The 24,786-nt window shown below is 36.4% G+C and overlaps 1 pseudogene; it reads left to right on the top strand.

Annotated features, from left to right (window-relative positions):
- The first annotated feature begins 23,631 nt into the window (after positions 1-23,631).
- LOC125082992 (40S ribosomal protein S2-like) lies at positions 23,632-24,501 on the top strand (annotated as a pseudogene).
- The last annotated feature ends 285 nt before the right edge of the window (positions 24,502-24,786 follow it).

The following is a 24,786-nucleotide window of genomic DNA, read 5'->3' as shown; positions in this document are numbered from 1 at the left end:
TTGTGGTAAAAGACCAATAAAACAGAGAAAAGTATTTTTAGACAGTGAGGACTATAGTGTTATAAAAACTTGGATTCTGTATCAGTGTTAAATCAGAAAAGCAAAACCACTAGAATATATAAATCATTCTAATACAATAAAAAAAAACTGATAAAAGCACATCTTAAACTTTGCTACTAATTAGATGTGTTTCTTTGGGTAAAGCACTTATAGTCTCCATCTTGAGTCATCATCTGTAAACACTGAGATCTGACAAGTATTTTTCATTGTAGTGTTTCTTTTCTAACTATATGTGATTCTCTGTGTGTATTAACTTTATCTTTCCATTAGGGTAGTGAAATCCCTGCAGGTCAGAAACCCTGAACCATTCTTCTAAATCTCCTATTGAGCACAGACTAGCTATCTGCTAAAGAAGATATCCTTGAATAGAGATTTCTGGAAGAATAACTGATGGATAAGTCAACTCTTAATTATGGAGACTTTAATAAGTAGTATTTGGTTAAGTATAGTGATTTTTATATACATTGTTCTAAATAGCTACATTACAAGGATCTTGGAGAACCACGCTTCCATCTGTGTGTTTTAAAACAAAACCAAAAAAACCTTACACCTTGAAACTTGAGTTTCAGTCCAAGGCAGTTTGAATTTTCATTTTTTAAGTGTATAAAATCTATGACCCAAGCTTCTAAGAGTTTTAATTAGAAAAATTTATCATATCCTTCAAATTTGGTTTCAGCTAGTGAGAATAAAATATTGTGCGTTTCTTTTAGCTGATAGCCATCTGCTACAGAAACATTCAAATGTCAGCTCATCAGAATTTAAAAGGACTTCCTGAACAGAAGTTCACTGAAATTTAAGAAACTTTAATGGAACTTCTGTTGCAAAATGATGCTGTCTTGGCTCTAGGCTAATCCCCAAAACACACCTACAAATCCATCTCCCAAAATGTCTGCCACAGAGAAGGAGCTGGATCGGTTTTACAATTTTTATGGCAAAGGTTAAAATAAGTAATTTCCACAACAGCTGTCGACATACAGTCTGTCTTTAGAGGCTGCTTTCCCTGGAGAATTTTATTTCTTGAAATGTCATAATTAGAATTTCATCTCCAGTGACTACTCAAGGAAATCTGGCAGCAGGAGACAGCATGGGTCACGGTTTAATTACAAATGCATCCTTCCCCCGTCTGAAGGGCCAGGAGCTTGTTGCTAGTCTTGTCACAGGAACCCCAATGCACTGTGAATAATTAAATGCACTTTTCAGCAGATAACAGTTGTTTCCTTAAAATTCAGTAAGATTTATCTGAGCATTAACAGATTTCCCTGTTCCCTGTTTCAAAACCTGGTGGGGGACAAAGAAGTAGACTTCCAGGCAATTTAGGACAGTGAGTTGTGTTCACATACTTACATTACCAATGATGGATGTGTATCAATAGGAGGGCACTTTTAATGCATTCACTTACTCATTTTCTTTCATCAAACATTTATTGAATATCTACATTGGTGTTGAGCATTAAACTTACCATCGGGGAAACAAAGTTGAACAACACTATCTTTTTCCGTAATAAAGACATCTGAATTTCTTTATAAGTCACCATGAAGTGAGTGATATAGTGGAGTTATAAACATGATGCTTTGGGGACATCAAGAAAGAAGTAATTAGTTCTAGTTGGAGAGATCAGGAAAGATACAACAGGGAAGGTGACACCTCAGTTGAGCTATAAAGAAGGATAAACAGGAAGGGATTTGATAGATTGACAATGAAGGGACAGCAGTTCCTGACAGAGAGAACTTCATCTGTAGAAACAAGGATATTTGGAGGCCTGTGTGTGGTGTCAAAGCAGAAGGCTTTTGAATAAGTAGTAGAAGATGGGCATACAGTAGAAGATCAGGGTATATTTTAATGCAGGCAAAAATGTAGATATTATGGACAAGGTATTTATCTTTACAAAAGGTTTACGGGTATGACAAATATTGATCTCCTCAGCTCTCAGAACAGCTAGACAGGATTTTTAAGTATCTTTGTCCTTTTATCCCAATTGCCTGAAAAAAATCTATCATTTTCCTTTTTTTAAAAAAATGAAGTTTAAAAGCCTGGTGTATCTATATGATGAAATACTACTTAATAAAAATAAATGAACTACTGAGACATGCAAGAAAACCAACGAATCTCACAAGCATTTTGCTAAATGAAAGAAGCAGAGAGAAAAACTGTATGATGTGTGATTCCATTTATGTAAAATTCTAGAATAGGCAATGCTATAATAACACAAAGAAGATGGGCAGCTTCAAGGAGTGAGGGGCCGAGCAGAAGATTCTGACAAAAAAGGGGGCACAAAGACATTTTTGGGGGGGATGGAAATATCTATTTCATGGTAATGGTGGTGGTTACAAGACTATAAACAGTTCTCAGAACTCATCAAATTATACAATGAAAATTAGGGAGTTTTATTGTTCATAAATTATAACTCAGGAAAACTGATAACAAAGATGAGGTATATCAGAGACTGGGTTGGAATGAGTTAACTTCAGAGATACTATAGCCTTTTAAACCAGAAGCAATAATTTTTCTAATAAAATTATCTAGAAAGGATAGCCACTGAATGGATAACCAATGGATTTCCTTAAGCATTTGAAGACAGATGTTAGCTGATACTGAGCAGAATAAGACACAGAAGGATATAGGGGTGACTGTTTGACTTCAAAGTAACTTTTGTTATAAGTACAGTAGTAAACAATAATTTTTATAAAACCCTTATCTGCCAGAAATATTTCTAAAAGCTTTATAAATATTAATTCATTTAATTTTCACAACTCCGTAAGTCTTGATCATATTCCCATTTGTCAGATGAAAAAAACCGAGGCAGAGGGAGGTTAGTGAACTTTCCCAGGATCACAAACTATGTAAGTGTAAGAACTGAGATTTGAAGTCAAGTGATCTGGTTCAGAGTCTGTGCACTTAACCACAGGGACATTATATTTGAATTTAAATTTCCCCAGAAATTTAATAACGAGACGAGTTTATATTCAACCTTGGGACGTCTGGATGTTGTTGTATTTTGTTATTAGAGTATGTTAATATTGTCATTTTATATCACTGCAAAACCCCTGATAACCTTGATAAGACAGTGTGGCTGGACATAGAGTAAGGAGTGAATTTTCAGCTTCAAATACAGTGTAACATTGAGATAAATTAATTAAGCACACTGTTCTCATCCATTTCAATGCCTTTTGTGGGGCAAAATCTATCCTTACCATCAGAGGTACAAAGAATGTCCACAAAAGAACAATGGTTGGTTTGGGAGGAGTGGTTATATGAAGATGGAAATGAGTCTGTCCTTTTCCCTCCTGAGGAAGATCGAGACAATTATGTATGATTATAGGCTTCATGAATAAACTCAAGGAATTTGATAAAGAAAAATCACTGGAGAGTATTAAGGGTATGTATTACAATTCACTATTCATGTTTTCCATGCACTTGAACTTCCACTAAAGAAGCTATTCTGGAGTAAGCTATTGGATTATTGGGTGACAGCAATGGTCCCTATTTCCGAACTGAGTGGAGACCATTTGTAAGCACTGGGAACCTGGCTTCTCTCCTTCTTCTTCTTCTTCTTCTCCTTCTCCTTTTTTTTTTGTTTTTGTTTTTGTTTTTCATTTGTGCTAGTACAAAGAAGAAATCCTCAGTAGTTATGTCTGCCCTGAAAACCAAAGTTTTCCTCAGTTCAAGTGCTTCAAGATCTAGGCTGGGAAGTTCAGCAGAGAGCATTAACATGCCAATCTGGCTGTAAACTTCCGTCAGAAACTCTAATCTAGCTCTTAGCAGTAACAAAATTCCTCCTTTGATATACATTTGTTTTAATCTGCACAATTCTCACTTGGGTCAGAATTAGATAACAAAGAGAGGGGTGTTATTTATTAAAGGACCTGAACAACGACAACAGTGCTGCTGGGCTTCATTTTGTGATTCATAGTGAAGGTAGAAAGAAGGGCTAATATTGGGAATAAGGGCATTGCGAAAATCCGGCAAGACAATGTGGGAAAGAAAAATAGAGCAAAACTAAAGTCTTTTAACCTCTCATATAACCTGTCTTCATCCATGGTATATAATTTTCTTCTGCTCTTCCTCCCACCATGGCCAATATACACATACGTGGCACCTTCCAGCCCATCCCACCCCTGCCAAACAACCACAGTAACAAGACCATTTATCCACCAATTTTAATTTTTCCAGTTTTTGTTTGTTTTGTTAAAGTCTAGTGCCCAAAGATCACCAAGAACACACCTGCAGTCAAACAAATGTAGGTTTATTAACCTGCTGCAGCAAGGAAAACTTTCCTATGAGGAAAATAATCTTAGTGAGATGGAATCAGAATGGTTGTGTATGGGGTTTGGGTTTATACTAGGTGATTTGGAAGTCTGTGTTTGATTGAAATGTCAGAAAGTGGAGGCTACTTTCTTTCACCATACACAAAAATAAACTCAAAATGGATTAAACACCTAAATGTGAGTCCTAAGACCATGAAACTCCTTAAATAAAACATAGGCAGCTATCTCATGGACATCAGCCTTAAAATATTTTTTCTAGATATGTCTCCTCAGGCAAGCAAAAGCAAACATAAACTATCAGACCACATCAAAATAAAAAGCTTTGTACAACAAACCAACAAAGCAACCTACTGAATGGGAGAAGATACTTGTAAAATAAGATATCCAATAAGGGATTAATAGCCAAAATATTTTAAAAACTTATACAACTCAACACCAAAAACCAATTAATCTGATTTAAAAATGGGCAGAGGACCCGAATAGACGTTTCTCCAAAGAAGACATACAGATGGCCAACAGACACATAAATCGCTAATAATTACAGAAATGCAAACCAAACCACAATGAGATATCACTTTACACTGTTGAAATAGCTAATATCAAATAGACAAGAAATAAAAAGTGTTCGTGAGGATGTGGAGTAAAGGGAACCCTCCTGCATTGTTGGTGGAAATATACGTTGGTATAGCGATTGTGGAAAACAGTATGGAGGTTCCTCAGAAAGTTAAAAAATAGAAAAACCATACAAAGTAGTAATTCCACTACCGAGTATTTACCCAAAGAGAACAAAAACACTCTTTGGAAAGATATATGCATCCCTATTTTATTGCAGCATTATTTACAATAGCCAAGATATTGAAGCAACCTAAGTGTCCATTGATAGATGAATGGATAAAGAAGATGTACAATGAATACTACTAAGCTATAAAAAGATTGAGATCTTGGCATTGGTGAGAACATGCATGGGCCTAAGGAGTATTATGCTAAGTGAGATGAGTCAGTCAGAGAAAGACAAATTGCATATTATTTCACTTGTATTTGGAATCTAAAAAGCAAAACAAATGAATAAACAAACAACAAAAACCAAAGAGAATCATGAATACAGAGAACAAAGGGTTGGTGGCCAAAGCTGGGGGTGGGGTGGTTTGAGGACAAACAGATGAAGGGCATTAAATGGTACAAACTTTCAATTATAAAATATGTAAGTCATGGGGAATATAAGTCCATAAATTGTAATAACTTAAATAGTGATGGATGGTAACTGCTCTCATCACAGTGGATATAGCCGAATATACAGAATTGTTGAATCACTATTTTGTTTGCTTAAAATGAATATAACATTGAATGTCAACTATACTTCAACTTTAGAAAAAAGAAAGAGAATGGAGGCTCTTTGGTTATGAGTACATTAATCATTTTAATTAAGAAGAGGGGCGGGATAAAGCAGAGCTGTTCCTGGTAAAGAAGGATTGATTAGTCACATTGGCTTTGAGAGGAGAATGTGGTTGCATCTTGTCCTTATTTTTGTCTTGTTCCATCAAGGTCACAAAATAACCTTATCTGATGATGATATTCTGTGAAATGGTTTATGTTCAGGAAGCAACACTACAACCTAGTTTTTGGCGGCTGGCAGCTAACAGTTGTCAGCTGTCAGAGATTGTTTTTTTTTTTTTCTCCTTTTTTCTCAGGTTTTTTTTTTTTTTTTATATCCATTAACTCCTCTGTTGTTCTGAGGCCACTTGAAAGTTTGTTTTCAGAGGAGAAAAAATGTAATCTGTGTTAGTTGCCATCTCACCAACCACGACTGAATTGTAGAAAGAAAGGGGGAAAATTTTACCTTTTAAAATATCTTTTATGCCAAAAAAAAAAAAAAAGGAAGTGCATTGACTATGTATGTGCAGGAGACCAATTTACTGGAAGTACAAACACCATTCATACAAATGTTTATAGCTGCATTATGGTTATAGTCACTAATAAGACCAAATTTTTTGAGGTAAGCAAACATATTAGAAAAGTTTCATGTGTAGTTTGGTTATGTTAAGCTGACTGCAATTATGCTTTTAAAGACATAAAAAATAATGCAAGGAAAAGATTATATAAAAGGTACCAGTAGATTGAGGTATTTTAATTTGCTTTTTCATAGATGGAATATTAACAGTTGAGAAAAGTATTATATTTCAAGCATAGTATAGTGAAGCCTCAAATGAAAATTGCATTAGGTTTATCTTTAATAGCAGATTGGGCACACTGAAGATTGCTTTCTACACATAACATGAACCTAATGTAGACTTTTCAGTGATTTACTAATTCTCTTTTAAGAGAATTAAATTTCTTAAAATATAAACTTCTCATTGGCTTTCTGGTTTGGGGTTTTTACTTATCTATTTTTTTTTAAAGATTTTATTTATTTATTTGACAGAGAGAGATCACAAGTAGAGAGGCAGGCAGAGAGAGAGGGGGAAGCAGGATCCCTGCTGAGCAGAGAGAACCTGATGCGGGGCTCGATCCCAGGCCCCTGAGACCATGACCTGAGCTGAAGGCAGAGGCTTTAACCCACTGAGCCACCCAGGAGCCCCGTACTTATCTATTTTTTTAAGTTTATTGTTATTCCCTTTACCTCTGCAGCTTCTACAGAAATAGTAGTGGATGTGACCTGCTTCTTAAAAATTAACTTTGGACATTTTCCAGTTTTCTCATTCATTAATTAATATATGCATGCCCATCTATCCATGAGTAGATGTTTCAGGGAAGGAACCAATGGTGGAGAAACTACCCCATTTTCACTATATTTGATTAGGGCCTTTCCTGCCTCCAGGCATTTCTCAGTCAGAGAGCTTGAACTGCCCATTCTGAACAATGCTATCCTTATTCCTCATATCACCTCATCTGGAGAAATGAGTTATGGAGACCACTATGGAAGAATTGGTAAAAATAGTGGAGAAAAGAAGGCAATGAGAAGAGAAGGCTATTATTGGAACCTTTTTCCTTCTACTACCCAGGCACAATTATGACTAAAAATAATCTCCTGAAATACATAGACTGAAGCCTCTGTGAGCCCTCTTTTCCAGTTGAAATGACCAAAATTGGTGCATTACTATTTTTTAAATCATTTTTTAAAATTTATTTTCAGCATAACAGTATTCATTGTTTTTGTACCACACCCAGTGCTCCATGCAATCCGTGCCCTCTCTAATACCCACCACCTGGTTCCCCCAACCTCCCACCCCCCGACCTCTTCAAACCCTTCAGATTGTTTTTCAGAGTCCATAGTCTCTGGTGCATTACTATTTTTAAAAATATTATATTTATTTTTTTGACAGAGAGAGGACAGTGAAAGAGGGAACACAAGCAGGAGGAGTGGGAGAGGGAGAAGCAGGCTTCCCACTGAGCAGGGAGCCCAATGCGGGCTCGATCTCAGGACCCTGGGATCATGATCTGAGCTGAAGGCAGACGCCCAGTGACTGAGTCACCCAGGTGCTCCTGGTGCAATACTATTAACTGAACTCTAGACTTTATTTGGATTTTACCAGGTATTCCATTAATGTCTACTTTATGTTCCAGAATCTAATTTAGGTACCATACCGCATACATGTTTCCCAGCCTCCTTTAGTCTGTGAGTTTGTCTTTCCTTGTTTAAATGACCTTCACAGTGTTGAGGATTAGTACTATCTAGTTGAATGTCCCCTAATCTGTATTTGCCTGACAGTTTTCTCATAATTGGTCTTGGGTTAAGGATTTGTGGAAAAACACCAAAGATATAAAGTGTTCTTCTCATCACATGACATCAGGAAGTACATACCTACTTCACATCACTGATGATGTTAATCTTGATAACTTGGTTAAGGAGAAACTGGTAGGTTTCTCCTTTAGAAAATTATTTCCTCTTTTCCCTATTCTATTCTTTTAGAAGAGTCACTAAATCTAGCTTACCCTTGGGGTCAGGGTGGGATTAAGTTCCACTCCTGGAGAAGGGGTTATCTATATATGCTATTTTGGAATTATTTTGTAAGGAAGATTCATCTCTTCTCTATTTACTTATTTATTCAATCATTTATTTATGTCAGTGCAGATTCATGGATTTTTAAAAAATATTTTGCTTTATAATCCAATATTACATTATTCATTTCATTGCTCGAATAGTTTCAGTTTTGGTCACAGGGTGCTCTTTTAGGTTGGATCCTGTGTTCTTTCAACATGTTTATTCTTTCAATTTTTTTGAGCACTTCTGGTACTACCATAGGATCTACATTCATCTTTTATCTTCTCTGGCCCAGTAGCAGAATCAGTCATTTTTCTAAGCAACCCTGGTTTCTTTTACTGGAGGACTGTATTTAGAAACCAAAATATGGACACTCTGTTCTTTGCTATTGGCATCATTCCAGGCCTTCCCAGTGTACAAAATTAGCTAATTTAATGTTATTCATTGGTTTATTAAAAATTGGAATTATAGTTCACATAATCTTGTGTAAACTTTTTCTGCAGCTAAGTTTTATTTACATATTATTAAATATAATGATTCATTAGGTTTAAAATTCTAACCTCTTTTCTAGGCTACACATATCGTTTCCTTTAGAGACAACCAATTATGAATATCTTATATTACTCTGTGATATTCTGTACATACATGTATGTATTCTTCTCCTAATACACTTGCATACAAAGGCAGAATACTATATGTATTGTCCTGTGTCCTGACTTTTTTTCAGCCAACAATATATCTTAGAGAGTTTTACAGATCAGCTTACGAAGAACTTCCTCAATCATTTCAATGACTGCTTTGGTTATCATTGTATGGATATATGTACCATAATTTATTTAAGTAACCTTCTATTAATAAATATTTATATTGCTTCTATTCTTTTATTATTACAATCAATGCTGCAATTGCATATGTAATTTCCTACATGGCTGAAAATAACTGCTGAATAAATTCTCTAGAAACAGAATTGTTGAGTCAAATGGCAGGTATACTTATCATCTTGATAAATACTAGTGTTTTCCATAAATGTTTAACAATTTATATGATTTCAATGATCCTTGGAGAATTTCTGTTCCTCCACACTGTCACTAATACATTGGTGTGTTTTAAAACTTTTTTATTTTTTTATTTTTATTTATTTATTTATTTATTTAAAGATTTTATTTATTTATTTGACAGAGATCACAAGAAGGCAGAGAGGCAGGCAGAGAGAGAGGAGGAAGCAGGCTCTCTGCTGAGCAGAGAGCCCGATGCGGGGCTCGATCCCAGGACCCTGGGATCATGACCTGAGCTGAAGGCAGAGGCTTTAACCCACTGAGCCACCCAGGCACCCCAAAACTTTTTTATTTTTGTCAAACTAAAAAATTGCATCTCAGTGTAGTTCTTATGCATTTCTCTTAACATTATAAACATTTTCATATGTTTAAAATGCATATGCATGTTATTTTCCTTAATTTTAACATATTTTTGTCCTTTCTCTTATAGGTTGTTTTCACCTTGTTGATATGAAGTTCTTTACATAATAGAAAAATTATCCCTTGTCTCCAAAAAATTTGCAAGTATTTTCCCCAGTTTCATTTATGTTTTTGAAATGCTTATGTTGGGCTTTTCCACAGAGTAACTTTCTATTTTATTTTTATTTTTTAAGATTTTATTTATTTGACAGAGAGAGATCACAAGCAGGCAGAGGAAGAGAGGGAAGCAGGCTCCCCACAGAGCAGAAAGCCCAACTTTATATTTTATATAGATCATTGAATTTTTACGTAATAGATTTAAAGCTTCTGAATTTTGTCATATTTATAAAAGCCTTACCATTCTAAGATTACTTTAAAAAATTTTCCATGGTTTATATAGTACTTGCATATTTTTCTTATTGATTTAAAAAAATATTGCTAATGAGTTTTAAAGAAAATAAACATAGAATTGATGTTAAAATTTATTTTAATTTATGCAGTTTTTCATTATGGGTTATATTATATTTTGCTTGAAAACTCTCTCTTGCTGGACATTAGTTTCTCATTTTTGTTTGATTGGATTTTTACAATCAATTTAAAAATTCGGGACGCCTGGGTGGCTCAGTTGGTTGGACGACTGCCTTCGGCTCAGGTCATGATCCCGGAGTCCCGGGATCGAGTCCCACATCGGGCTCCCAGCTCCATGGGGAGTCTGCTTCTCCCTCTGACCTTCTCCTAGCTCATGCTCTCTCTCACTGTCTCTCTCTCAAATAAATAAATAAAATCTTTAAAAAAAATAACATTAAAAAAAATTGTATAGCATCCCCAATATACCCCCAGTGATATTTTCTTTTTCTTTTTCTTTTTCTTTTTTTTCTTCTTTTTCTTTTTCTTAAAGATTTTATTTATTTATTTGACAGACAGAGAGATCACAAGTAGGCAGAGAGGCAGGCAGAGATAGAAGGGGAAGTAGGCTCCCCACTGAGCAGAGAGTCCCATGTGGGGCTTGATCCCAGGACGCTGAGATCGTCACCCAGGCTGAAGGCAGAGGCTCAATCCACTGAGCCACCCAGGCACCCTTCCCTCACAGTTGATATTTTCAAGGAGCATGGGTACTCTACATGTTTCCCCACTACCAGTGTATACACTAATGAATATATATACAATCATATTCATTAGAACAAACACATTGATGAGTCTACTATGTGCTGGGCACCATGTTCAACTCTAGAAGCACTATCCTAAGAAGTATACTAGTACCTTAATTTTTATATGATATAGAATTAGGTGGAAGCCCATGCCTTTCCTCCCCATCCCCTGAAAAGTGAATGGCTTATGTTTCGTGAATTTTTAAAGAGAACTAAAATAGTTAAGTTCTTATACTTGGATCCACCCACTGCCAGTCAGTGAAGGTCTTGTATAGAAACTTCTGAGACTATATATATTTCTTGATTTGTAAGATCTTATTTCTAGAAGCTGGCTCTATAAAAAATGTCAAAAGCAGCATGGCCAATTACTCGGCCAAATTTATAGAGATGAGAAAAAATGATAAATGGATTAAAAATTGCTTCAAGGTAGTAATGCAGACATGTAATGTGCCACATCAAGATGATTAAAGAAGAAGTGGAAAGCTAGGCCTTTCTTAGCCAGACTTTGCATCAGGTGCTTTCTTACTCACAAGTGCACCATACTCTAGATATATCTTCATTGACTCATCCATCATTGTAATTAAAAACATTGTATTTCAAAGGATACTACCAAGAAAGTGGAAAAAAAAAACAAAACATAACACACAGACTAAGAGAAAACATTTGCAAATTATATATCTGATAAGGGACTCATATCTAGAATACATAAAGACTACTCACAATTCAATGAAATAAGACAACCCAATTAAAAAATGGGCAAAGTATCTCAATAGACATTTCTCCAAATAAGATCTACAATGGCCACTAAGCACATGAAAAGGTGCTAAACATTATTACTCACTGAGAAAAAATACAAATCAAAATTACAATGAGATGTTACTTCATAGTCACTAGGGTGGCTAAAAATTTCTTTAAATTCAAAAAGATACAATAGCAAATGTTGGTGAGATGTGGCATGTTGGGACCCTCATACATTGCCAGTGGCATTATAAAACATTCCAGCCACTTTGGAGAACAATTTAGCATTCCTCAGAATGGTAGCATATGACTCAGCCATCCCACTCCTCGGTATATACCCAACAGAACTGAAAATGTATGTCCATATAAAAACTTGTACACAAACATTCACAGCAACAATATCCATAATAGCCAGAGAAAGTGGAAACAACCCAAATGCTCATGAGCTGATGAAAAGATAAAACCATAGAGGCAAAAGTAGGTTAGTGATTGCCAGATGCTGGGAGAAGGGAAGAATGAGGAGTGACTGCTAATGGGTATGGCTTTACTTCCTGGTCATGAAAATTTACTCCTATGCGTCTATCTAAGAGTTTAATAATTTCAGTTTTTACAAGCTTCGGCTTGAGATGGCCATTCAAACTATATCTCTTCCCTCTTCCCATCACATTCAATGCTGTATCCACAAGAAACTACCTTGATTTTAAGATCCAGTTTCTGAAATATGTTGTGTCTTAGTATTAGTATGTAATGTTTAATTTGGTAAAATTTTTGCTTTCCTCAAAAGCTGTAATTAAACTCTTAAAATTATAAGACCTCTTAAAATGTATAGGCATGTATTTTAGGTATACATACCTAGGTGTGTGTGTGTGTGTGTGTGTATACATATATATACATACATATACATACACACACATATATATACACATACATACATATATATGTATTATTATGTATAGGAATATATACACACACATACATACATAGGCTTGTACATGTATATATGTACACACATATATATACTGGTCTGTTTTCCTGGAGAACCTTGACTGTTACATTATGGTTTCAGAAAAAAAAATATTTTAAATTATTTTTACCAGGCTTATGTCCAACCTACTTAAAAACAGCTGGTTTTCTTAAGTGTGCTTTAACACAACACTATAACCATCATTAGCATACATGGAGGCCGTTGCCAGGGAAGATTAGCTGGTTGTCCTCACTTACTCTACAGGATGGCATTAACTTAAAGAATCTACTATGCTTCAGGTACTCATTCTCAGTTCTACTTGTCTGGAAAAATCAGACTTGGATCTGAAAGAGTATGGACAGAATTTGGTGAGAAGAACTTACACTTCAACAACATCTCACTAGACTTCTGTGTAAACCCAGCCAAAGGACTTTAATGGATGGTCATTTGCTCCATCAGTGTAATCTCTCTGGACTGAGAAATCTTCAAAGATGGCCAAGCACAACCTATAATCGGTGAGGAAGAAAGCAGGTTATGTTATTTATAATAATATAAATAAATTAGATTTAGGAAAATATAGGTGGCTAAGGACTCTATTTTCACAGTTCAGGTATTTTTCTTCTCACCCATATTCCCTTCAGAGTTGGTTGAACACTGTCAACCCTTCCCTCTCAAGAGTGTTTAGTGAGTGTTTATGTGCCAGCAATCTGTTAAGTACAGCATCATAGTGAAAAATAGTGGCTGCCCTATTGTAAATGGCACATAATACATAAACATGAGAAAACAGATAATGAAAAGTGATACTAAGAAATCAGGATGATATGATGCAGTGACTGGAAGACTTTATTATATTGGTTCTCCTCATTGTGCAGGTCTTGGGTACAGTTCCAGTGTAGACATATCTAACATTGACAATGTCAGTGTCAATGTACTTTCTAGGGAAGGTCTCAAACATGTTCTTTTGCTAAAACAAAAATGAAAATAGGGATAGAACTTCTATATGTGACAATGAATAAAGGTCTTCCAAATACAAACAGCATCAATTATTCAGTTGTTTGCTTGCTTATCTTTGTGTTTGTGTATGTAAGTATGTATGTATGTATGTATGTATGTATTTACGTGTATGCATTTATGTACGTATGTTAAAAGCTTTGGCATTAATAATTTGATACAAAGACTAGTCAGTGTATTAAAATAAATGCTTTTGGGGTGCCTGGGTAGCTCAGGGGGTTAAGCCTCTGCCTTCAGCTCAGGTCATGATCTCAGGGTCCTGGGATCAAGCCTCGCATCATGCTCTCTGCTCAGCGGGAGCCTGCTTCCCACCCCCCACCCCCGCCTGCCTCTCTGCCTACTTGTGATCTCTCTGTGTGTGTCAAATAAATAAATAAACTCTTAAAAAATTTAAAATAAATGCTTTGGAGGGCACCTGGGTGGCTCAATCAGTTGAGCATCCCACTCTTGATTTCTGCTCAGGTCATGATAGGGTCATGAGATCCAGCCCCGAGGCTCTGTGCTAAGTGAGGAGTCTGCTTGGAATTCTCTCTTTCCTTCTTCCTCTGCCCTTCCTGCAACTCTCTTTCTCTTTCTCTCAAATAAATAAATCTTCAAAACAAATAAAAATAAATGCTTTTGTGGCAGCACTGGTAGATGATGCAGAAGAATGCTGTTTTTCTGTCTCTAAACCAACTATGCAGAATGAACATTTTCTTCTTCAACACCAATGTGTCTTTCTTCCACTGGAGCTTGCAGTGGCCCTCTCTGGTGATTATGTAGCAGATTGAGAGTGCTGAAAGTGTTAAACTAAAAAAACAAAACAAAACATTTTTTCATTCTTCCATTATTTATTTCTCTTGTTCTAAGACTAAACTCTCTATCCAGAGGAAGTAGAACCATCACTGGAATGTGGACTAGCTTCGGAAAAGAGAGTTCCTATTATAAAAGTTACCCAATCTCCAAGTACCTGTTTGGCTCTGTTGAAACTTTCCATTTGTTAAATGGTACATTATCAGTACATGGTACATTTGGCACAATTCGAGGGGATTATATGTATATATATATATATATATATATATATATATATATATATTCCCCCCCCTCCACAAGGACAGGTAACATGTTTAGTAAGCCTAGGATGCCCACAAGATTTGTGCAAAACAGGTTTTCTGGGAGAGTCTGGTTATACCTCTTCCTTGCAGCTCTTCATGAAGACAGCTTGAGGATCAAAGTCTAGGTCTATTTCCTTATCTCTTCTTTAGTGCCCTGTTTTTAAGTTAAATAAATTATTTTTTGGTTTCCTCTGCAATATAAGTTTTATCAGTTGTGGTCATCTGTGTGCCTGATCTTGTAAATAAAATAAATGGTCAGCTTCAATGAAGAAATAATCATCAAAACAAAAAGTATATTCAAATAAAGACTGGTGAGCTATGGCTTAAGGATGTTAGCAACTTAGAAATTTGAACAGCTGTTGTTACTTGCACAAGAATGATTTTCTTCAGATAATTCAACATACCCTTTACTTCCTAGTTGTGTAATTATGATAGCAATAATATCTCCAATATCTGGATTTATTATAGTGATGGTCTTTACATAGGATTTATTACTCTAAATGACTACTACAATTGCATGTGAAATGCTGCCCATGATTATTTTTTAAGATTTATTTATTTATTTTAAAGAGAGACAGTGCATGCACATAAGCAGGGGGAGGGGCAGAGAGAGAGGGAGAGGAGAGATCTCAGGCAGACTCCCCTCTCAGCTCAGGGCCTGATGCAAGTATCGATCTCACAACCTTGAGATCATGACCTCAACCAAAATCAAGAGTTGGGACGCTTAACCAAATGAACCAACTAGGCACCCCCATGACGTTTTCATTTTAAATATCCCATTTTCCTTCTTCAGGAAGACAATTAATTTCTTGAAACTGGATAAAATTAACAATAAATGGTAATGTTTGAGATAAACAGTCCAGAGCATAAGCTATGGTGTGAATAGGTGGAGGGTCCAAAATCTACCTTTTTTTTTTTTTAAGATATTATTCATTTATTTGACAGACAGATCACAAGTAGGCAGAGAGGCAGGCAGAGATAGAGAGAGGAGGAAACAGGCTCCCTGGTGAGCAGAGAGCCCGATGTGGGGCTCGATTCCAGGACCCTGAGACCATGACCCGAGCCGAAGGCAGAGGCCTAACCCACTGAGCCACCCAGGCGCCCCCAACATCTACCTTTTGACTTTTATTTTAGGTGATGAAGATTAGGCCATAGAGTAGAGCTACAATCAGTCAGGAATGGCAGAGGATTTTTAAAAAGATTTTACTTTTAAGTAATCTCTACATCCAATGTGGGGCTTGAACTCACAACCCCAAGACCAAGAGCTGCATGCTCTACTGACTGAGCCAGCCAGGTGCCCCTAGCAGAGGGATTCTTGAAGGGGCTGACAGATGCATTGACAACTGATGTTTTTTTTTTTTTTTTTTTGTTTTGTTTTGTTTTTTACTTCTGGATGGCACTGTTCACCCAGGCAGAAAGAGGCAGCACCTCAGTAGGAAAAGTAATTCTTTTTGTTGATATATTCTTCTTTTATACACATGAGTATCATTTCCTACTCAGCATTATTTAAACATGTTACAAAAGACAGCAGTTCGACCTACACTGCCTATTTGTATCCTTCTGATAGTTTCATTTATTACATCGTATTTTTTATTTAATCATCAAAATGAACTTGCATTGCCATTACCTACACAATGCAATCACTATGACCTTCTCAGCACCATCATTTTGTAGATTTCTTACAGAAGTTTTGGAAAAATCTAGAGGTAGGTGCAAACAGGAGGTAGTGGTAGGGAGTTGGAGACTGAGACAGCATCATGTTCTTTGTTGCTTGCTTGTTGTTAGATTTCTGGTATTAATAATGGTGGGTGGTGCCTGGGTGGAGGGGAATCCTCATGCTAAGAAAAGGAGGACTTTATTCCTCACAGAATGCTTTCATGAATTACAAAGTATTTTTTAACATAAGATTCTTAAAAAAAATTGTTTTCCAGGTACATCAGTTTTTTGTTTATTTTTATTCATTTTTGTAGTGTTTAATTGAGGGAAAATGTACCTGCAATGAAATGCATTAGGTGTATAAATCAGTGAGTTCTGGGGACAGCTGGGTGGCTCAGTTGTTAAGTGTCTGCCTTCAGCTCAGATCATGATCCCCAGATCCTAGGAAGCCTGCTTCTGCCTCTCCCACTCGCCCTGCTTGTATTTCCTCTCTTGCTACCTCTCTCTCTGTCAAATAAATACATAAAATCTTAAAAAAATAAATAAATCAGTGAATTCTGACAAATGTGTACACGCAAGCAACTGGCATAGCCATAAAAATTTAGAACATTTTCATCATTCCAGAAAGATCCTTTGTGTCTATTTTAGTCAACTCTCCTCCTGATAGCCAACCATGTCTCTGATTTCTATTGCTATATACTAGTTTATCTTGTTCTTGAGCTTTATATAAATGGAATCATATAGTACATACTCTTCTGTGTCTTCTTTCACTCAATGTAATATTTTTGAGATACATTCATATTTCAGGATGTATCTGTAATTCACTTGGATTTATTTCTAATTATTTTTCCATTATATGAATATACCAAGATTGATTATCCTTATCCTGATGGGAAACATCTTGTGATTTTAATTTTTGGACTATTATGAATAAAGCACTTATAAGCCTTCACATAAAGGTACTTTTGACATATGTATTTTTTATATCTCAGGTACCCAGAATCTCCTAGTATAATATCTAACCTTTCCAGTAAGCAAATCACAACTTGAATGAGAGAAGGCAATCGACAGACACTAACAGCAAGATGAATCAGATGGTGGAATTAACTAATATGGATGTTGAAGGACCCATCATTGAAATGGTTCAAAAATCAGTTAAAAACTGCCTTGCAACAAATGAAAAAAATCAAAAATCTCAGCAAATAAATAGAATTTGTAAAAAAGAGAGAAGTGGAAATTATAGACTTGAAAATTATCATAATGAAAATAAAACCTCCCTGGATGGGCTCCATAGCAGAATGGAGATGACCTGCAAGAAATCACTCAATCCCACAGGTTGAATTTAGCCCAGATCTTAGGATCTGCATTTTATTCTTGGCCGATTCCTGTAATTGCTTCACCAGGCAGAGCTACACTTTCTCAAAGGCCATGAGGTGTTAGAACTTAATTAACCAGCATCTTAACTGCATTTAGCATCCTGAAATTGGCAAAGGACTTGGCCAGAGAACTCTAATTCCAGTTATAATTTTCCCTCAGTTTTTCCTTGAAGAAGACCTGTCTCTGACACATATTATTATTAAATCATATCATATCATATATGATCTTTAATAATTCACTCTGAGAATTTCCCTTAAAGTTTAAATAAAGCAATAACTACAAACATAGACAGGGATTCCCTCATTTCATCACTCAAGCAACATGCTATGTGTGGAGTAGAAAGAGTAATTTGGTATTCTATATTACATATATCTATAACTATATATCTATATCTTTATATCTCTATATCTGTTCTATCACTGGACCAGGCAGGAGCTGCATGTAAAACTTAACAATAAACCTGCCAACTCTGTCTGGTGGTAGGTATGAGACATATGCTAGTGTGGGGGAAATATGCCCACTTTGGATGACTGGATCTGGCATTGGGTACTGATAAAAGTTTGGCAGGACTTGTCATCACAATGGGATGCTTGCATGCATGCTCTCTCTCTCTCTCTCTTTCTCTCCCTTACTTTCTCTGGAGAGTAGACATTAAATTTTATTTATTTATTTATTTATTTATTTATTTATTTATTTATAGGTTTTATTTATTTATTTGTCAAAGAGAGAGAGAATGAGAGCAAGCACAAGCAGAGGGAGCAGCAGGCAGAGGGAGAAGCAGGCTCCCTGCGGTGCATGAGCAAGGAGCCTGATGCAGCACTCGATCCCAGGACCCCAGGATCATGACCTGAGCTGAAGGCAGACACTTCACCAACTGAGCCACCCAGGTGCCCCTAGACATTAAATTTTAGATGTCATGTTAGAGACTCTTTCCTGAAGCTGCCTTCCATGCAGAACTATTCCATGTCTGTAAAGCTTTGTTTGTTTTGGAATTTTGCATCAGAGAACAACCCAGACTGAGTTTTGTTCTCCTAAACGTAGAATTTACAGTGTTTTGACTTGACTTGTCTCTCTAGCTGCTACTTGGCTAAAATATTGTCTATGTAGTGCCACAATCAGAGTTGCTTTATTTTTTCATATAGCAGTAACTTTGTAATATCTATCCAAATTCCATAAGATGGGATTTGACATAAGTACTTAGATACTACTTAGGATGCTTTATTTCCTTTGGCGATTTGAAAAGGAACTGAATTTTGAAAAATAATGTTAGGAAGGAGGGAAATGGAAAGTTATATGAGAGTGGCCTTATTCTAAAGCTTAAATTTAGTTTCTTTATTCAAAAGATTAAATTTTCTTGATTTTGCCTAAATGATTATTTTTATGATATTTTAAAAACATCAAATGTAATTAAACATGCCACTTTAGGTAAATAGAAATCAGCTCATCATACATGTAAAGTCTATTTTTTATTGATACATTCATCTATACTAATGACAATACTACTGTCCACATTTCTACATCCTCATAATAAGTATAGGAATTATATACATTTTGAATTTCCATATATATTTTAGAATGAAAATGAACTTGTCAATCTCTTAAACAAGTGCACTGAAATTTTAGGCAGGGGATTTCATCTTGGAATACTTTATATTTAAACAATATTAATTCTTTCATTCTATGAGCATGGCACATTTATATCTTTTTTACATTTATGTAAATACATTTATGTCTTTTTAAAGTTCCCTCAGAACTTTAGTAGTTTCAGTTAATAGATCTTGTGTGCTTTTTGTTAGGATTATCATGTATTTCATGTTTTTAGATGTTGTTATAAATGACATTGACTTTTTAACTTTTAAATGCTAATTGTTTCAAATGTAGAAATACATTTACTTTTTATTGATTGCTATTGTATCTTTGCCCTCTTAAATTTGACTTATTCTAATAGGCTTTTAATGTCTATTCCTTAGGATTTTCTATGTAAATGATCATGACATCTGGTTAAAAGGATAATTTTACTTCTTCTTTCCCAATCTTTATGATTTGTATTTCTTTTACTTTTCTTATTAGGATGGCTAGAATATCAGTACACTAGAAGGTATCATAAATATCCTTTTATTGCCATGATCTTAGCAGGAAAACATTCAATATTTTATATTAAGTAAATTATAGATGTCGGTTTTCAGATATTGCACTGTTCTTGAATTTCTGTTTGGTTATTTTACAGTGTTTCCATTTCTAATGTGATTTACTGTATCTGTTTACTCATTATGTTCTTTTTCTTTTTAAATATTTGAACATATTTATAAAAGGTACTGCAGTTATTTTCTGCTAATTATAGCTTCTAGAATTCTGATAGGATCAGTTTTTACTGACTGATGTTTTTTCTGAGAGTTGTTGTTGTTATTATTATTTTGATTTTTTGTATGTCTAATTTTATATTATATACTGAGTATTAGAAATAATATGTTGCTGTGAGTTTACATTATGTTGGCTTATTTAAATAGCTATTAGACGGGGCGCCTGGGTGGCTCAGTGGGTTAAGCCGCTGCCTTGGGCTCAGGTCATGATCCCAGGTCCTGGGTTCGAGCCCCACATCGGGCTTTCTGCTCAGCAGGGAGCCTGCTTCCTCCTCTCTCTCTCTGCCTGCCTCTCTGCCTACTTGTGATTTCTCTCTGTCAAATAAATAAATAAAATCTTTAAAAAAAATAGCTATTAGATTTTCTGACGGGGAAATAAATTATTAATGGATCCTCTTGATCTGGTATACTTGGATTTATTCCTCATTAGGGCAGGTCTGTTAAAGCTATATCGTCAGTCTTTTTTTTTTTTTTAATATTTTATTCATTTACTTGAGAGAGTGAGAGAAAGAGAGCATGAGGGGGAGAGGGTTAGAGGGAGATGTGGACTCCCAGCTGAGCAGGGAGCCCAATGCAAGACTTGATCCAGGATCATGACCTGAGCCGAAGGTAGTTGTTCAACCAACTGAGCTACCCAGGCGCCCCTCTATCTTTAGTCTTAAGAATACTTTTCTAACACAATTTTTTACTAAAATTGAAGACTCATTTTTAAAGCATGGCCTTTCTTCAGTCTCAGCTGAAAGGCTGAGGTTCTCAATGAGGTTATTTCACTATGACTGAATTGTAACTTCAGTGTGTCCCAGAACCCACAATTTCTGATGCCGCCACTTATCCCACAATCATGAATCCACAGGGAGTTTTCTGACGGGTCTCATGAAGCCCAGTGATGTACATGGGCATCCCAGTATCCCAAATACCCATTGACCAAGGATATTTAGAAGACACCCAATGAGACTTTTGTCCTTACAACCCCCATCTCGGTCTCCTTTCTACAGCTTCATGCTCTAAAAATTTCAGATATTTTTAAAATATTCTATTTATTTATTTGTTTAGAGAGAGAGCATGAGTGGGGGGAGGGTTAAAGGGAGAAGGAGAGAGACTCTCAAGCTGGCCCTGCACTGAGTGTGAAGCACAATGCAGGGTTCGATCCCATGACCCTGAGATCATGACCTGAGCTGAAATCAAGAATTAAACACCTAACTGACTGAGCACGCAGGTGCCCCCAGATTTCAGCTATTTCAATCTTTTCATCTTCAATGAGATACAGGGTTTCACTTGGGTTTGACTGCTTGAATCATAGTTTGAAAAGTTATCTCATACAGAAAAAGAAGATAAACCGGGCATTTACTTCATATGTTTACCTTCTCTCAAAGAAGGGAAGGATATCTCAAAGATATCGTACCATATCCATTGTCCCATATTTAAAACCCATTGCCTCATATATTTTGTCCACTTTCATAGTTGTCTGTGGAAAGAGAAGAATAACTGCCAGGTACTCCATCATGGCCAGAAGGAGAATCCCTTTTAACTCATCTGCTAATTTATTTGTACATAGTTATATTATAAAAAGTAAAGAGGAGAGAATAAAATGTCAAGTATTGAACCTTCATATATTTAAACAAAAAAAACAATTAATTGTAGTATGAATCACAGCAGCATTACATCATTGTTATATCTTAATAAAGACAGACATCATCCACACGAATGCTCCGACTTTTATCTCTGAGATATTCCATCTAAGAATCAATATCTCTGAAAATTCATGAATAGCCCTACAACTAAATATAATTAATTAATCAATGAGCCTCCTTGAGCAAAGCTCTCAAGTGGGCTAAAATATGATACATGATATAAATGTTAAAATGATAAAAAATGTCACAAATAAATATTTTTCTTCTATAAAATTAATCATCCTCTAGCAGGGTTGCTTGTATGATGTATAAAAGTAAGAGACAGCAGAGAGTGCATAAAGCACCACAAATTATTTGATAATTCTGGGAGTTCTTGTAAAGAAAAAGCAGAGACAAAGAAAGAAAAAGAAAAGAAAACAGAAATAGGAGGAGGAGAAGAAAATCTGAGGATAGAGGAGAGAAAGGAAGGGATTTTTAGGCCATCTCTTTAACTAGGATTTTGACCCTTCATTAAAATAATCGATTCTTGGGGCACCTGAGTGGCTCAGTGGTTAAGCCTTTGCCTTCGGCTCGGGTCATGATCTCAGGGTCCTGGGATCGAGTCCCGAGTTGGGCTCTCTGCTCTGCGGGGAGCCTGCTTCCTCCTCTCTCTCTCTCTGCCTGCCTCTCTGCCCACTTAGATCTCTCTCTGTCAAATAAATAAAATCTTTTAAAAAAAAATAATCGATTCTTAACCATGTTGTTCCTGATATTCAGTTACTTGTTATTTCCTATAACTAATTTGGATTTTCACCTAGCCCATTCATCTTAGCTCCATAAGTGAAATCTATTGATTCTATTAACCTGCCATATTGGCTACATTTTGCAAATATGGAGCTTCTAAAAGCCTACCTTCCCAGGAGAACTGGTGACATATCAAAACTGTCCCAAGAGATTTGGCTTGTTTATTTTATAGTGACATTTAGCCATTCTGACAAGTGCTTAATTATTATATGTTCCTTCATAAAGGTTGTCTCTGACAATATGTGTAAATCAAATAAATTAAAGCACTATAAGCTATTAGTTTTCTATTCTGGTTGACATCTGTGACATTCGTTAATAAATAATTTAGTGCATTTATAGACAATGATGAAGGGAGCATCATTACTGCTGGGCTTATTTTCTCCCAAAGGATATGCTAGACAGCTGCTTACCTCTAATAAAGTTAATAAATCTAAGGCCGTGACTTTACACTTTGTCCTACTATTGTAATAGTTTGAATATACCATATTAGTTTATATTATGGACATGCAAAATATATTGCTATGCAGTGTTGCACAGTTCAGCAAGGACCATTATTGCCATAAGGAGTCACATAATTAGGTCCCAAGCTCTCTTGTGTCTTATAAATTCTTTCTCCAATGTGGATCTCAGTTTCCTCATCTATAAAGACAAATTTAAACTGAACTCGATAAATGCTAAGGTCTTTCTAATCCTAAGATTCTGAAATTTTGTGTTTTGTTAAATCTTACTGGGAATCCAACTGATAGGTAGTGATTTTCTTATCTTATTAATAATAAGCCTTGCCTACACCCCCACCTTGTCCCCCATACCTTGAGTATTTGACTCAACTCTATTAATTGTGAAAAGAGATTGTGGCTACTTGAAGTATATGTAATTTTTAGCACAGAAAATAATGCAAAGTTCAGTTGATTCTTAAACCTTCTAAAAATGAACTAACATCTTCAAGAAAACACCAAAAGGTGGATGCCACCGGTGCTGCAGAAGGCCTGGGAGGGCCTGGAGGGCCCTGGGGCCCTTAAACAGCTGCCTGGGGGCTTTGCCACTGGTATTTCAGGCCAGGATTATGGCCATGGAAGGGCCAGGGCTGAGGCCATGAAGCTTGTGGAGGGCCAAGGGCAAGGAATGAATCCATATCACCAAGCTGGGCCATCTGGTCAAGGACATGAAGATCAAGTCCCTGGAGATCTATCTCTTCTCCCTGCCTATCAAGGAATCTGAGATCATTTATTTTTTCCTGGGGGCATCCCTCAAGGATGAGGTTTTAAAGATTTTGCCTGTACAAAACCAGACCTGTGCTGGACAGCAGTTCAGGTTTAAGGCATTTGCTGCCATTGGAGATTACAATGGACATCTTGGTCTGGGTGTTAAATACCCCAGGAATCTAGCCACTGCCATCTGTGGGGCCACCATCCTGGCCAAGTTTTCCATTATCTCCCTTCCGGGAGGCTACTGGAGGAATGAGATTGGCAAGCCCACACCATCCCATGTAAGGTGACCAGTGACTGTGGCTCTGGCTGAATGTGTCTCATCCTTGCCCTCAGAGGTATTGGCATCACTTTAGTACCTGTGCACAAGAAGCTCCTGATGATGGCTGGACTGATGACTGCTACACCTTGGCTAGGGGCTGCACTGCCACCCTGGGTTATCTTCGCCAAAACCACTTTTTTGTGGGGGCGGGCAGACAGAAAGGGAGAGGGAGTCTTAAGCAGGCTCCACATGGAACCCAATGTGGACCTGATCCCACCATCCTGAGATTGTGACCTGAGTTGAAGTCAAGAGTTGAATGCTTAACTGACTGAGTCACCCAGGTGCCCGCCAAGGCACCCTTGATGTTATTTCCAAGACTCCCAGCTCTCTCATCTCTGACCTCTGGAAAGGGACTGTGTCCACTAAGTCTCTATCAGGTTAGGAATTCACTGACAATCTTGTAAAGACCCACACCAGTCTCCGTGCAGAGGGCCCAACTGTGGCCACCACATAGTTTAATATAAGAAAAAGAAAGTGAATTAAACACTTAAAACAATAATAAAAGTGAACTAAATCTCAGTTTGCTACTTGAATACACTGGTTTTCCTAAGATGAGATAGGTAGGTGGGTATGAAGAAAAAAGAGAGGAAGATGGGCAGAGGCAGAAAAATTTTATTTCACTCATCTAATGAACATATAATGAAGGACCTGCAATGTGCTAGGTACTGTATTTAGGTGCGGTGCTAGTAACTGAGGATACAGAGAAGAGTAAGATAGTTCCTGCTCTCAGAAAGCTCAG

This window comes from Lutra lutra, chromosome 13 (assembly GCF_902655055.1).
Source record: "Lutra lutra chromosome 13, mLutLut1.2, whole genome shotgun sequence".
Classification (NCBI taxonomy): Eukaryota; Metazoa; Chordata; class Mammalia; order Carnivora; family Mustelidae; genus Lutra; species Lutra lutra.
Note: the sequence above shows the minus strand (reverse complement) of the source record. Positions and strands in the feature narration are given on the sequence as shown.